A 14,571-nucleotide genomic window follows, 5' to 3' on the forward strand; every position below is an offset into this window, starting at 1 on the left:
TCTACACTTCAAATGAATGTGAATGCGATACATCCTCGCTAGGAAATAGCGTTTGCAGATGTCTACGTATCGTTAGCAATAGCTTTCTAATGCTTCTTAAAACGCGATATCGCATCTCATTTCTATGTTTCATGGTAAGACATAATATGATTTGCGAAGTGTCATGTATTCCTCGTCTACACTTCAAATGAATGTAAATGCGACACTTCCTTGCAAGGAAATAGCGTCTGCAGATGTCTAGGTATCGTAGCAATAGAGTTCTTATGATTCTTAAAACGCGATATCGCATCTCATTTCTATGTTTCATGGTAAGATATAACATGATTTGCGAAGTGTTATGTATTCCTCGTCTACACTTCAAATGAATGTGAATGCGATACTTCCTCGCTAGGAAATAGCGTTTGCAGATGTCTACGTATCGTAGCAATAGAGTTCTTATGATTCTTAAAACGCGATATTGCATCTCATTTCTATGTTTCATGGTAAGATATAACATGATTTGCGAAGTGCTATGTATTCATCGCCTACACTTCAAATGAATGTGAATGCGATACTTCCTCGCTAGGAAATAGCGTTTGCAGATGTCTACGTATCGTAGCAATAGAGTTCTAATGCTTCTTAAAACGCGATATCGCATCTCATTTCTATGTTTCATGGTAAGATATAATATGATTTGCGAAGTGTTATGTATTCCTCGTCTACACTTCAAATGAATGTAAATGCGACACTTCTTTGCTAGGAAATAGCGTTTGGAAATGTCTTCATATTGTAGCAACAGTGTTCTAATGCTTCATAAAACGCGATATCGCATCTCATTTCTATGTTTCATGGTAAGATATAATATGATTTGCGAAGTGTTATGTATTCCTCGTCTACACTTCAAATGAATGTAAATGCGACACTTCTTTGCCAGGAAATAGCGTTTGCAAATGTCTACCTATCGTAGCAATAGCTTTCTAATGCTTCTTAAAACGCGATATCGCATCTCATTTCTATGTTTCATGGTAAGATATAATATGATTTTCGAAGTGTCCTGTATTCCTCGTCTACACTTCAAATGAATGTAAATGCGACTCTTCCTTGCAAGGAAACAGCGTTTGCAGATGTCTACGTATCGTAGCAATAGATACTTATGACTCTTAAAACGCGATATTGCATCTCATTTCTATGTTGCATGGTAAGATATAATATGATATGCGAAGTGTTATGTATTCCTCGTCTACACTTCAAATGAATGTGAATGCGATACTTCCTCGCTAGGAAATTGCGTTCGCAGATGTCTACGTATCGTAGCAATAGCTTTCTAGTGCTTCTTAAAACGCGATATTGCATCTCATTTCTATGTTTTATGGTAAGATATAGCATGATTTGCGAAGTGTTATGTATTCCTCGTCTACACTTCAAATGAATGTGAATGCGACACTTCCTTGCAAGGAAGTAGCGTTTGCAGATGTCTACGTATCGTTAGCAATAGCTTTCTAATGCTTCTTAAACCGCGATATCGCATCTCATTTCTATGTTTCATGGTAAGATATAATATGATTTGCGAAGTGTCACGTATTCCTCGTCTACACTTCAAATGAATGTAAATGCGACACTTCCTTGCAAGGAAATAGCGTTTGCAGATGTCTACGTATCGTAGCAATAGCTTTCTAATGCTTCTTAAAACGCGATATCGCATCTCATTTCTATGTTTCAAGGTAAGATATAATATGATTTGCGAAGTGTCATGTATTCCTCGTCTACACTTCAAATGAATGTAAATGAGACACTTCCTTGCAAGGAAATAGCGTTTGCAGATGTCTACGTATCGAAGCAATAGATTTCAAATGCTTCTTAAAACGCGATATCGCATCTCATTTCTATGTTTCATGGTAAGATATAATATGATTTGCGAAGTATCATGTATTCCTCGTCTACACTTCAAATGAATGTAAATGCGACACTTCCTAGCAAGGAAATAGCGTTTGCAGATGTCTACGTATCGTAGCAATAGAGTTCTAATGCTTCTTAAAACGCGATATCGTATCTCATATCTATGTTTCATGATAAGATATAATATTCATTGCGAAGTGTTATGCATTACTCGTCTACGATTCAAATGAATGTAAATGCGACACTTCCTTGCAAGGAAGTAGCGTTTGCAGATGTCTACGTATCGTAGCAATAGAGTTCTTATGATTCTTCAAACGCGATATTGCATCTCATTTCTATGTTTCACGGTAAGATATAATATGATTTGTGAAGTGTTATGTATTCCTCGTCTACACTTCAAATGAATGTGAATGCGACACTTCCTCGCTAGGAAATAGCGTTTGCAGCTGTCTACGTATCGTAGCAATAGAGTTCTAATGCTTCTTAAAGCGCGATATCGCATCTCATTTCTATGTTTCATGGTAAGATATAATATGATTTGCGAAGTGTTACGTATTCCTCGCCTACACTTCAAATGAATGTAAATGCGACACTTATTTGCTAGGAAATAGCGTTTGCAAATGTCTACCTATCGTAGCAATAGTGTTCTAATGCTTCTTAAAACGCGATATCGCATCTCATTTCTATGTTTCATGGTAAGATATAACATGATTTGCGAAGTGTTATGTATTCCTCGTCTACACTTCAAGTGAATGTGAATGCGATACATCCTCGCTAGGAAATAGCGTTTGCAGATGTCTACGTATCGTAGCAATAGAGTTCTTATGATTCTTAAAACGCGATATGGCATCCCATTTCTATGTTTCATGGTAAGATATAATATGATTTGCGAAGTGTTATGTATTCCTCGTCTACACTTCAAATGAATGTAAATGCGACACTTCCTTGCTAGGAAATAGCGTCTGCAGATGCCTAGGTATCGTAGCAATAGAGTTCTAATGCATCTTAAAACGCGATATCGCATCTCATTTCTATGTTTCATGGTAAGATATAATATGATTTGCGAAGTGTCATGTATTCCTCGTCTACACCTCAAATGAATGTAAATGCGACACTTCCTTGCAAGGAAATAGCATTTACAGATGTCTACCTATCGTAGCAATAGAGTTCTTATGATTCTTAAAACGCGATATTGCATCTCATTTCTATGTTTCATGGTAAGATATAACATGATTTGCGAAGTATCATGTATTCCTCGTCTACACTTCAAATGAATGTAAATGCGACACTTCTTTGCTAGGAAATAGCGTTTGTAAATGTCTACCTATCGTAGCACTAGCTTTCTAATGCTTCTTAAAACGCGATATCGCATCTCATTTCTATGTTTCATGGTAAGATATAATATGATTTTCGAAGTGTCCTGTATTCCTCGTCTACACTTCAAATGAATGTAAATGCGAGTCTTCCTTGCAAGGAAATAGCGTTTGCAGATGTCTACGTATCGAAGCAATAGAGTTCAAATGCTTCTTAATACGCGATATCGCATCTCATTTCTATGTTTCATGGTAAGATATGATATGATTTGCGAAGTATCATGTATTCCTCGTCTACACTTCAAATGAATGTAAATGCGACACTTTCTTGCAAGGATATAGCGTTTGCAGATGTTTACGTATCGAAGCAATAGAGTTCAAATGCTTCTTAAAACGAGATATTGCATCTCATATCTATGTTTCATGATAAGATATAATATTCATTGCGAAGTGTTATGCATTCCTCGTCTACGATTCAAATGAATGTAAATGCGACACTTCCTTGCAAGGAAATAGCGTTTGCAGATGTCTACGTATCGTAGCAATAGATTCTTATGATTCTTGAAACGCGATATTGCATCTCATTTCTATGTTGCATGGTAAGATATAATATGATATGCGAAGTGTTATGTATTCCTCGTCTACACTTCAAACGAATGTGAATGCGACACTTCCTCGCTAGGAAATAGCGTTTGCAGATGTCTACGTATCGTAGCAATAGAGTTCTAATGCTTCTTAAAGCGCGATATCGCATCTCATTTCTATGTTTCATGGTAAGATATAATATGATTTGCGAAGTGTTATGTATTCCTCGACTACACTACAAATGAATGTAAATGCGACACTTATTTGCAAGGAAATAGCGTTTGCAGATTCCTACGTATCGTAGCAATAGAGTTCTTATGATTCTTAAAACGCGATATCGCATCTCATTTCTATGTTTTATGGTAAGATATAACATGATTTGCGAAGTGTTATGTATTCCTCGTCTACACTTCAAATGAATGTGAATGCGACACTTCCTTGCAAGGAAGTAGCGTTTGCAGATGTCTACGTATCGTAGCAATAGAGTTCATATGAGTCTTAAAACGCGATATCGCATCTCGTTTCTATGTTTCATGGTAAGATATAACATGATTTGCGAAGTGTTATGTATTCCTCGTCTACGGTTCAAATGATTGTAAATGCGACACTTCCTCTCTAGGAAATAGCGTTTGCAGATGTCTTCGTATCGTAGCAATAGAGTTCTAATGCTTCTTAAAACGCGATATCGCATCTCGTTTCTATGTTTCATGGTAAGATATAATATGATTTGCGAAGTGTTATGCATTCCTCGTCTACGATTCAAATGAATGTAAATGCGACACTTCCTTGCAAGGAAATAGCGTTTGCAGATGTCTACGTATCATAGCGATAGAGTTCTTATGATTCTTAAAAGGCGATATCGCATCTCATTTCTATGTTTCATGGTAAGGTATAATATGATATGCGAATTGTTATGTATTCCTCGTCTACACTTCAAATGAATGTAAATGTGACATTTCCTTGCAACGAAGTAGCGTTTGCAGATGTCTACGTATCGTAGCAATAGAGTTCTAATGCTTCTTAAAACGCGATATCGAATCTCATTTCTATGTTTCATGGTAAGATATAAAATGATTTGCGAAGTGTTATGTATTCCTCGACTACACTTCAAATGAATGTAAATGCGACACTTTTTTGCTAGGAAATAGCGTTTGCAAATGTCTACCTATCGTAGCAATAGTGTTCTAATGCTTCTTAAAACGCGATATCGCATCTCATTTCTATGTTTCATGGTAAGATATAATATGATTTGCGAAGTATCATGTATTCCTCGTCTACACTTCAAATGAATGTAAATGCGACACTTCCTTGCTAGGAAATAGCGTCTGCAGATGTCTAGGTATCGTAGCAATAGAGTTCTAATGCATCTTAAAACGCGATATCGCATCTCATTTCTATGTTTCATGGTAAGATATAATATGATTTGCGAAGTGTTATGTATTCCTCGTCTACACTTCAAATGAATGTAAATGCGACACTTCTTTGCTAGGAAAAAGCGTTTGCAAATGTCTACATATCGTAGCAATAGTGTTCTAATGCTTCTTAAAACGCGATATCGCATCTCATTTCTATGTTTCATGGTAAGATATAATATGATTTTCGAAGTGTCCTGTATTCCTCGTCTACACTTCAAATGAATGTAAATGCGACTCTTCCTTGCAAGGAAATAGCGTTTGCAGATGTCTACGTATCGTAGCAATAGAGTTCATATGATCCTTAAAACGCGATATCGCATCTCATTTCTATGTTTCATGGTAAGATATAATATGATTTGCGATGTGTTATGCATTCCTCGCCTACACTTCAAATGAATGTAAATGCGACACTTGTTTGCTAGGAAATAGCGTTTGCAAATGTCTACATATCGTAGCAATAGGGTTCTAATGCTTCTTAAAACGCGATATCGCATCTCATTTCTATGTTTCATGGTAAGGTATAATATGATTTGCGAAGTATCATGTATTCCTCGTCTACACTTCAAATGAATGTAAATGCGACACATCCTTGCTCGGAAATAGCGTCTGCAGATGTCTAGGTATCGTAGCAATAGAGTTCTAATGCTTCTTAAAACGCGATATCGCATCTCATTTCTATGTTTCATGGTAAGATATAATCTGATTTGCGAAGAGTTATGTATTCCTCGTCTACACTTCAAATAAATGTAAATGCGACACTTCTTTGCTAGGAAATAGCGTTTGCAAATGTCTACCTATCGTAGCAATAGTGTTCTAATGCTTCTTAAAACGCGATATCGCATCTCATTTCTATGTTTCATGGTAAGATATAACATGATTTGCGAAGTATCATGTATTCCTCGTCTACACTTCAAATGAATGTAAATGCGACACTTCCTTGCTAGGAAATAGCGTCGGCAGGTGTCTAGGTATCGTAGCAATAGAGTTCAACTGCTTCTTAAAACGAGATATTGCATCTCATATCTATGTTTCATGATAAGATATAATATTCATTGCGAAGTGTTATGCATTCCTCGTCTACACTTCAAATAAATGTAAACGCGACACTTCCTTGCTAGGAAATAGCGATTGCAGATGTCTACGTATCGTAGCAATAGAGTTCATATGATCCTTAAAACGCGATATCGCATCTCATTTCTATGTTTCATGGTAAGATATAATATGATTTGCGAAGTGTTATGCATTCCTCGCCTACACTTCAAATGAATGTAAATGCGACACTTGTTTGCTAGGAAATAGCGTTTGCAAATGTCTACATATCGTAGCAATAGGGTTCTAATGCTTCTTAAAACGCGATATCGCATCTCATTTCTATGTTTCATGGTAAGGTATAATATGATTTGCGAAGTATCATGTATTCCTCGTCTACACTTCAGATGAATGTAAATGCGACACATCCTTGCTCGGAAATAGCGTCTGCAGATGTCTAGGTATCGTAGCAATAGAGTTCTAATGCTTCTTAAAACGCGATATCGCATCTCATTTCTATGTTTCATGGTAAGATATAATCTGATTTGCGAAGAGTTATGTATTCCTCGTCTACACTTCAAATAAATGTAAATGCGACACTTCTTTGCTAGGAAATAGCGTTTGCAAATGTCTACCTATCGTAGCAATAGTGTTCTAATGCTTCTTAAAACGCGATATCGCATCTCATTTCTATGTTTCATGGTAAGATATAACATGATTTGCGAAGTATCATGTATTCCTCGTCTACACTTCAAATGAATGTAAATGCGACACTTCCTTGCTAGGAAATAGCGTCGGCAGGTGTCTAGGTATCGTAGCAATAGAGTTCAACTGCTTCTTAAAACGAGATATTGCGTCTCATATCTATGTTTCATGATAAGATATAATATTCATTGCGAAGTGTTATGCATTCCTCGTCTACGATTCAAATGAATGTAAATGCGACACTTCCTTGCAAGGAAATAGCGTTTGCAGATGTCTACGTATCGTAGCAATAAAGTTCTTATGATTCTTAAAACGCGATATTGCATCTCATTTCTATGTTTCATGGTAAGATATAATATGATATGCGAAGTGTTATGTATTCTTCGTCTACACTTCAAATGAATGTGAATGCGACACTTCCTCGCTAGGAAATAGCGTTTGCAGATGTCTACGTATCGTTAGCAATAGCTTTCCAATGCTTCTTAAAACGCGATATCGCATCTCATTTCTATGTTTCATGGTAAGATATAATATGATTTGCGAAGTGTCTTGTATTCTTCGTCTACACTTCAAATAAATGTAAATGCGACACTTCCTTGCTAGGAAATAGCGTCTACAGATGTCTAGGTATCGTAACAATAGAGTTCTAATGCTTCTTAAAACGCGATATCGCATCTCATTTCTATGTTTCATGGTAAGATGTAATATGATTTGCGAAGTGTTATGTATTCCTCGTCTACACTTCAAATGAATGTAAATGCGACACTTCCTTGCTAGGAAATAGCGTCTGCAGATGTCTAGGTATCGTAGCAATAGAGTTCTAATGCTTCTTAAAACTCGATATCGCATCTCATTTCTATGTTTCATGGTAAGATGTAATATGATTTGCGAAGTGTTATGCATTCCTCGTCTACGATTCAAATGAATGTAAATGCGACACTTCCTTGCTAGGAAATAGCTTCTGCAGATGTCTAGGCATCGTAGCAATAGAGTTCTAATGCATCTTAAAACGCGATATCGCATCTCATTTCTATGTTTCATGGTAAGATATAATATGATTTGCGAAGTGTTATGCATTCCTCGTCTACGATTCAAATGAATGTAAATGCGACACATCCTTGCAAGGAAATAGCGTTTGCAGATGTCTACGTATCGTAGCAATAGAGTTCATATGATTCTTAAAACGCGATATCGCATCTCATTTCTATGTTTCATGGTAAGATATAATATGATTTGCGAAGTATCATGTATTCCTCATCCACACTTCAAATGAATGTAAATGCGACACTTCCTTGCTAGGAAATAGCGTCTGCAGATGTCTAGGTATCGTAGCAATAGAGTTCTAATGCTTCTTAAAACGCGATATCGCATCTCTTTTCTATGTTTCATGGTAAGATATAACATGATTTGCGAAGTGTTATGTATTCCACGTCTACACTTCAAATGAATGTGAATGCGACACTTCCTCGCTAGGAAATAGCGTCTGCAGATGCCTACGTATCGTTAGCAATAGCTTTCTAATGCTTCTTAAAATGCGATATCGCATCTCATTTCTATGTTTCATGGTAAGATGTAATATGATTTGCGAAGTGTTATGCACTCCTCGTCTACGATTCAAATGAATGTAAATGCGACACTTCCTTGCTAGGAAATAGCGTCTGCAGATGTCTAGGTATCGTAGCAATAGAGTTCTAATGCTTCTTAAAACGCGATATCGCATTTCATTTCTATGTTTCATGGTAAGATATAATATGATTTGCGAAGTGTTATGTATTCCTCGTCTACACTTCAAATGAATGTAAATGCGACACTTGCTTGCTAGGAAATAGCGTCTGCAGGTGTCTAGGTATCGTAGCAATAGAGTTCTAATGCATCTTAAAACGCGATATCGCATCTCATTTCTATGTTTCATGGTAAGATATAATATGATTTGCGAAGTGTAATGTATTCCTCGTCTACACTTCAAATGAATGTAAAAGCGACACTTCTTTGCTAGGTAAGAGCGTTTGCAAATGTCTACCTATCGTAGCAAAAGCTTTCTAATGCTTCTTAAAACGCGATATCGCATCTCATTCCTATGTTTCATGGTAAGATATAACATGATTTGCGAAGTGTTATGTATTCCTCGTCTACACTTCAAATGAATGTAAATGCGACACTTCCTTGCAAGGATATAGCGTTTGCAGATGTCTACGTATCGAAGCAATAGAGTTCAAATGCTTCTTAAAACGAGATATTGCATCTCATATCTATGTTTCATGGTAAGATATAATATTCATTGCGAAGTGTTATGCATTCCTCTTCTACGATTCAAATGAATGTAAATGCGACACATCCTTGCAAGGAAATAGCGATTGCAGATGTCTACGTATCGTAGCAATAGAGTTCATATGATTCTTAAAACGCGATATCGCATCTCATTTCTATGTTTCATGGTAAGATATAATATGATTTGCGAAGTGTCATGTATTCCTCGTCTACACCTCAAATGAATGTAAATGCGACACTTCCTTGCAAGGAAATAGCATTTACAGATGTCTACCTATCGTAGCAATAGAGTTCTTATGATTCTTAAAACGCGATATTGCATCTCATTTCTATGTTTCATGGTAAGATATAACATGATTTGCGAAGTATCATGTATTCCTCGTCTACACTTCAAATGAATGTAAATGCGACACTTCTTTGCTAGGAAATAGCGTTTGTAAATGTCTACCTATCGTAGCACTAGCTTTCTAATGCTTCTTAAAACGCGATATCGCATCTCATTTCTATGTTTCATGGTAAGATATAATATGATTTTCGAAGTGTCCTGTATTCCTCGTCTACACTTCAAATGAATGTAAATGCGAGTCTTCCTTGCAAGGAAATAGCGTTTGCAGATGTCTACGTATCGAAGCAATAGAGTTCAAATGCTTCTTAATACGCGATATCGCATCTCATTTCTATGTTTCATGGTAAGATATGATATGATTTGCGAAGTATCATGTATTCCTCGTCTACACTTCAAATGAATGTAAATGCGACACTTTCTTGCAAGGATATAGCGTTTGCAGATGTTTACGTATCGAAGCAATAGAGTTCAAATGCTTCTTAAAACGAGATATTGCATCTCATATCTATGTTTCATGATAAGATATAATATTCATTGCGAAGTGTTATGCATTCCTCGTCTACGATTCAAATGAATGTAAATGCGACACTTCCTTGCAAGGAAATAGCGTTTGCAGATGTCTACGTATCGTAGCAATAGATTCTTATGATTCTTGAAACGCGATATTGCATCTCATTTCTATGTTGCATGGTAAGATATAATATGATATGCGAAGTGTTATGTATTCCTCGTCTACACTTCAAACGAATGTGAATGCGACACTTCCTCGCTAGGAAATAGCGTTTGCAGATGTCTACGTATCGTAGCAATAGAGTTCTAATGCTTCTTAAAGCGCGATATCGCATCTCATTTCTATGTTTCATGGTAAGATATAATATGATTTGCGAAGTGTTATGTATTCCTCGACTACACTACAAATGAATGTAAATGCGACACTTATTTGCAAGGAAATAGCGTTTGCATATTCCTACGTATCGTAGCAATAGAGTTCTTATGATTCTTAAAACGCGATATCGCATCTCATTTCTATGTTTTATGGTAAGATATAACATGATTTGCGAAGTGTTATGTATTCCTCGTCTACACTTCAAATGAATGTGAATGCGACACTTCCTTGCAAGGAAGTAGCGTTTGCAGATGTCTACGTATCGTAGCAATAGAGTTCATATGAGTCTTAAAACGCGATATCGCATCTCGTTTCTATGTTTCATGGTAAGATATAACATGATTTGCGAAGTGTTATGTATTCCTCGTCTACGGTTCAAATGATTGTAAATGCGACACTTCCTCTCTAGGAAATAGCGTTTGCAGATGTCTTCGTATCGTAGCAATAGAGTTCTAATGCTTCTTAAAACGCGATATCGCATCTCGTTTCTATGTTTCATGGTAAGATATAATATGATTTGCGAAGTGTTATGCATTCCTCGTCTACGATTCAAATGAATGTAAATGCGACACTTCCTTGCAAGGAAATAGCGTTTGCAGATGTCTACGTATCATAGCGATAGAGTTCTTATGATTCTTAAAAGGCGATATCGCATCTCATTTCTATGTTTCATGGTAAGGTATAATATGATATGCGAATTGTTATGTATTCCTCGTCTACACTTCAAATGAATGTAAATGTGACATTTCCTTGCAACGAAGTAGCGTTTGCAGATGTCTACGTATCGTAGCAATAGAGTTCTAATGCTTCTTAAAACGCGATATCGAATCTCATTTCTATGTTTCATGGTAAGATATAAAATGATTTGCGAAGTGTTATGTATTCCTCGACTACACTTCAAATGAATGTAAATGCGACACTTTTTTGCTAGGAAATAGCGTTTGCAAATGTCTACCTATCGTAGCAATAGTGTTCTAATGCTTCTTAAAACGCGATATCGCATCTCATTTCTATGTTTCATGGTAAGATATAATATGATTTGCGAAGTATCATGTATTCCTCGTCTACACTTCAAATGAATGTAAATGCGACACTTCCTTGCTAGGAAATAGCGTCTGCAGATGTCTAGGTATCGTAGCAATAGAGTTCTAATGCATCTTAAAACGCGATATCGCATCTCATTTCTATGTTTCATGGTAAGATATAATATGATTTGCGAAGTGTTATGTATTCCTCGTCTACACTTCAAATGAATGTAAATGCGACACTTCTTTGCTAGGAAAAAGCGTTTGCAAATGTCTACATATCGTAGCAATAGTGTTCTAATGCTTCTTAAAACGCGATATCGCATCTCATTTCTATGTTTCATGGTAAGATATAATATGATTTTCGAAGTGTCCTGTATTCCTCGTCTACACTTCAAATGAATGTAAATGCGACTCTTCCTTGCAAGGAAATAGCGTTTGCAGATGTCTACGTATCGTAGCAATAGAGTTCATATGATCCTTAAAACGCGATATCGCATCTCATTTCTATGTTTCATGGTAAGATATAATATGATTTGCGATGTGTTATGCATTCCTCGCCTACACTTCAAATGAATGTAAATGCGACACTTGTTTGCTAGGAAATAGCGTTTGCAAATGTCTACATATCGTAGCAATAGGGTTCTAATGCTTCTTAAAACGCGATATCGCATCTCATTTCTATGTTTCATGGTAAGGTATAATATGATTTGCGAAGTATCATGTATTCCTCGTCTACACTTCAAATGAATGTAAATGCGACACATCCTTGCTCGGAAATAGCGTCTGCAGATGTCTAGGTATCGTAGCAATAGAGTTCTAATGCTTCTTAAAACGCGATATCGCATCTCATTTCTATGTTTCATGGTAAGATATAATCTGATTTGCGAAGAGTTATGTATTCCTCGTCTACACTTCAAATAAATGTAAATGCGACACTTCTTTGCTAGGAAATAGCGTTTGCAAATGTCTACCTATCGTAGCAATAGTGTTCTAATGCTTCTTAAAACGCGATATCGCATCTCATATCTATGTTTCATGGTAAGATATAACATGATTTGCGAAGTATCATGTATTCCTCGTCTACACTTCAAATGAATGTAAATGCGACACTTCCTTGCTAGGAAATAGCGTCGGCAGGTGTCTAGGTATCGTAGCAATAGAGTTCAACTGCTTCTTAAAACGAGATATTGCATCTCATATCTATGTTTCATGATAAGATATAATATTCATTGCGAAGTGTTATGCATTCCTCGTCTACACTTCAAATAAATGTAAACGCGACACTTCCTTGCTAGGAAATAGCGATTGCAGATGTCTACGTATCGTAGCAATAGAGTTCATATGATCCTTAAAACGCGATATCGCATCTCATTTCTATGTTTCATGGTAAGATATAATATGATTTGCGAAGTGTTATGCATTCCTCGCCTACACTTCAAATGAATGTAAATGCGACACTTGTTTGCTAGGAAATAGCGTTTGCAAATGTCTACATATCGTAGCAATAGGGTTCTAATGCTTCTTAAAACGCGATATCGCATCTCATTTCTATGTTTCATGGTAAGGTATAATATGATTTGCGAAGTATCATGTATTCCTCGTCTACACTTCAGATGAATGTAAATGCGACACATCCTTGCTCGGAAATAGCGTCTGCAGATGTCTAGGTATCGTAGCAATAGAGTTCTAATGCTTCTTAAAACGCGATATCGCATCTCATTTCTATGTTTCATGGTAAGATATAATCTGATTTGCGAAGAGTTATGTATTCCTCGTCTACACTTCAAATAAATGTAAATGCGACACTTCTTTGCTAGGAAATAGCGTTTGCAAATGTCTACCTATCGTAGCAATAGTGTTCTAATGCTTCTTAAAACGCGATATCGCATCTCATTTCTATGTTTCATGGTAAGATATAACATGATTTGCGAAGTATCATGTATTCCTCATCCACACTTCAAATGAATGTAAATGCGACACTTCCTTGCTAGGAAATAGCGTCTGCAGATGTCTAGGTATCGTAGCAATAGAGTTCTAATGCTTCTTAAAACGCGATATCGCATCTCTTTTCTATGTTTCATGGTAAGATATAACATGATTTGCGAAGTGTTATGTATTCCACGTCTACACTTCAAATGAATGTGAATGCGACACTTCCTCGCTAGGAAATAGCGTCTGCAGATGCCTACGTATCGTTAGCAATAGCTTTCTAATGCTTCTTAAAATGCGATATCGCATCTCATTTCTATGTTTCATGGTAAGATGTAATATGATTTGCGAAGTGTTATGCACTCCTCGTCTACGATTCAAATGAATGTAAATGCGACACTTCCTTGCTAGGAAATAGCGTCTGCAGATGTCTAGGTATCGTAGCAATAGAGTTCTAATGCTTCTTAAAACGCGATATCGCATTTCATTTCTATGTTTCATGGTAAGATATAATATGATTTGCGAAGTGTTATGTATTCCTCGTCTACACTTCAAATGAATGTAAATGCGACACTTGCTTGCTAGGAAATAGCGTCTGCAGGTGTCTAGGTATCGTAGCAATAGAGTTCTAATGCATCTTAAAACGCGATATCGCATCTCATTTCTATGTTTCATGGTAAGATATAATATGATTTGCGAAGTGTAATGTATTCCTCGTCTACACTTCAAATGAATGTAAAAGCGACACTTCTTTGCTAGGTAAGAGCGTTTGCAAATGTCTACCTATCGTAGCAAAAGCTTTCTAATGCTTCTTAAAACGCGATATCGCATCTCATTCCTATGTTTCATGGTAAGATATAACATGATTTGCGAAGTGTTATGTATTCCTCGTCTACACTTCAAATGAATGTAAATGCGACACTTCCTTGCAAGGATATAGCGTTTGCAGATGTCTACGTATCGAAGCAATAGAGTTCAAATGCTTCTTAAAACGAGATATTGCATCTCATATCTATGTTTCATGGTAAGATATAATATTCATTGCGAAGTGTTATGCATTCCTCTTCTACGATTCAAATGAATGTAAATGCGACACATCCTTGCAAGGAAATAGCGATTGCAGATGTCTACGTATCGTAGCAATAGAGTTCATATGATTCTTAAAACGCGATATCGCATCTCATTTCTATGT

The sequence above is a fragment of the Xylocopa sonorina genome, chromosome 4, assembly GCF_050948175.1.
Source record: "Xylocopa sonorina isolate GNS202 chromosome 4, iyXylSono1_principal, whole genome shotgun sequence".
NCBI classification, from domain to species: domain Eukaryota; kingdom Metazoa; phylum Arthropoda; class Insecta; order Hymenoptera; family Apidae; genus Xylocopa; species Xylocopa sonorina.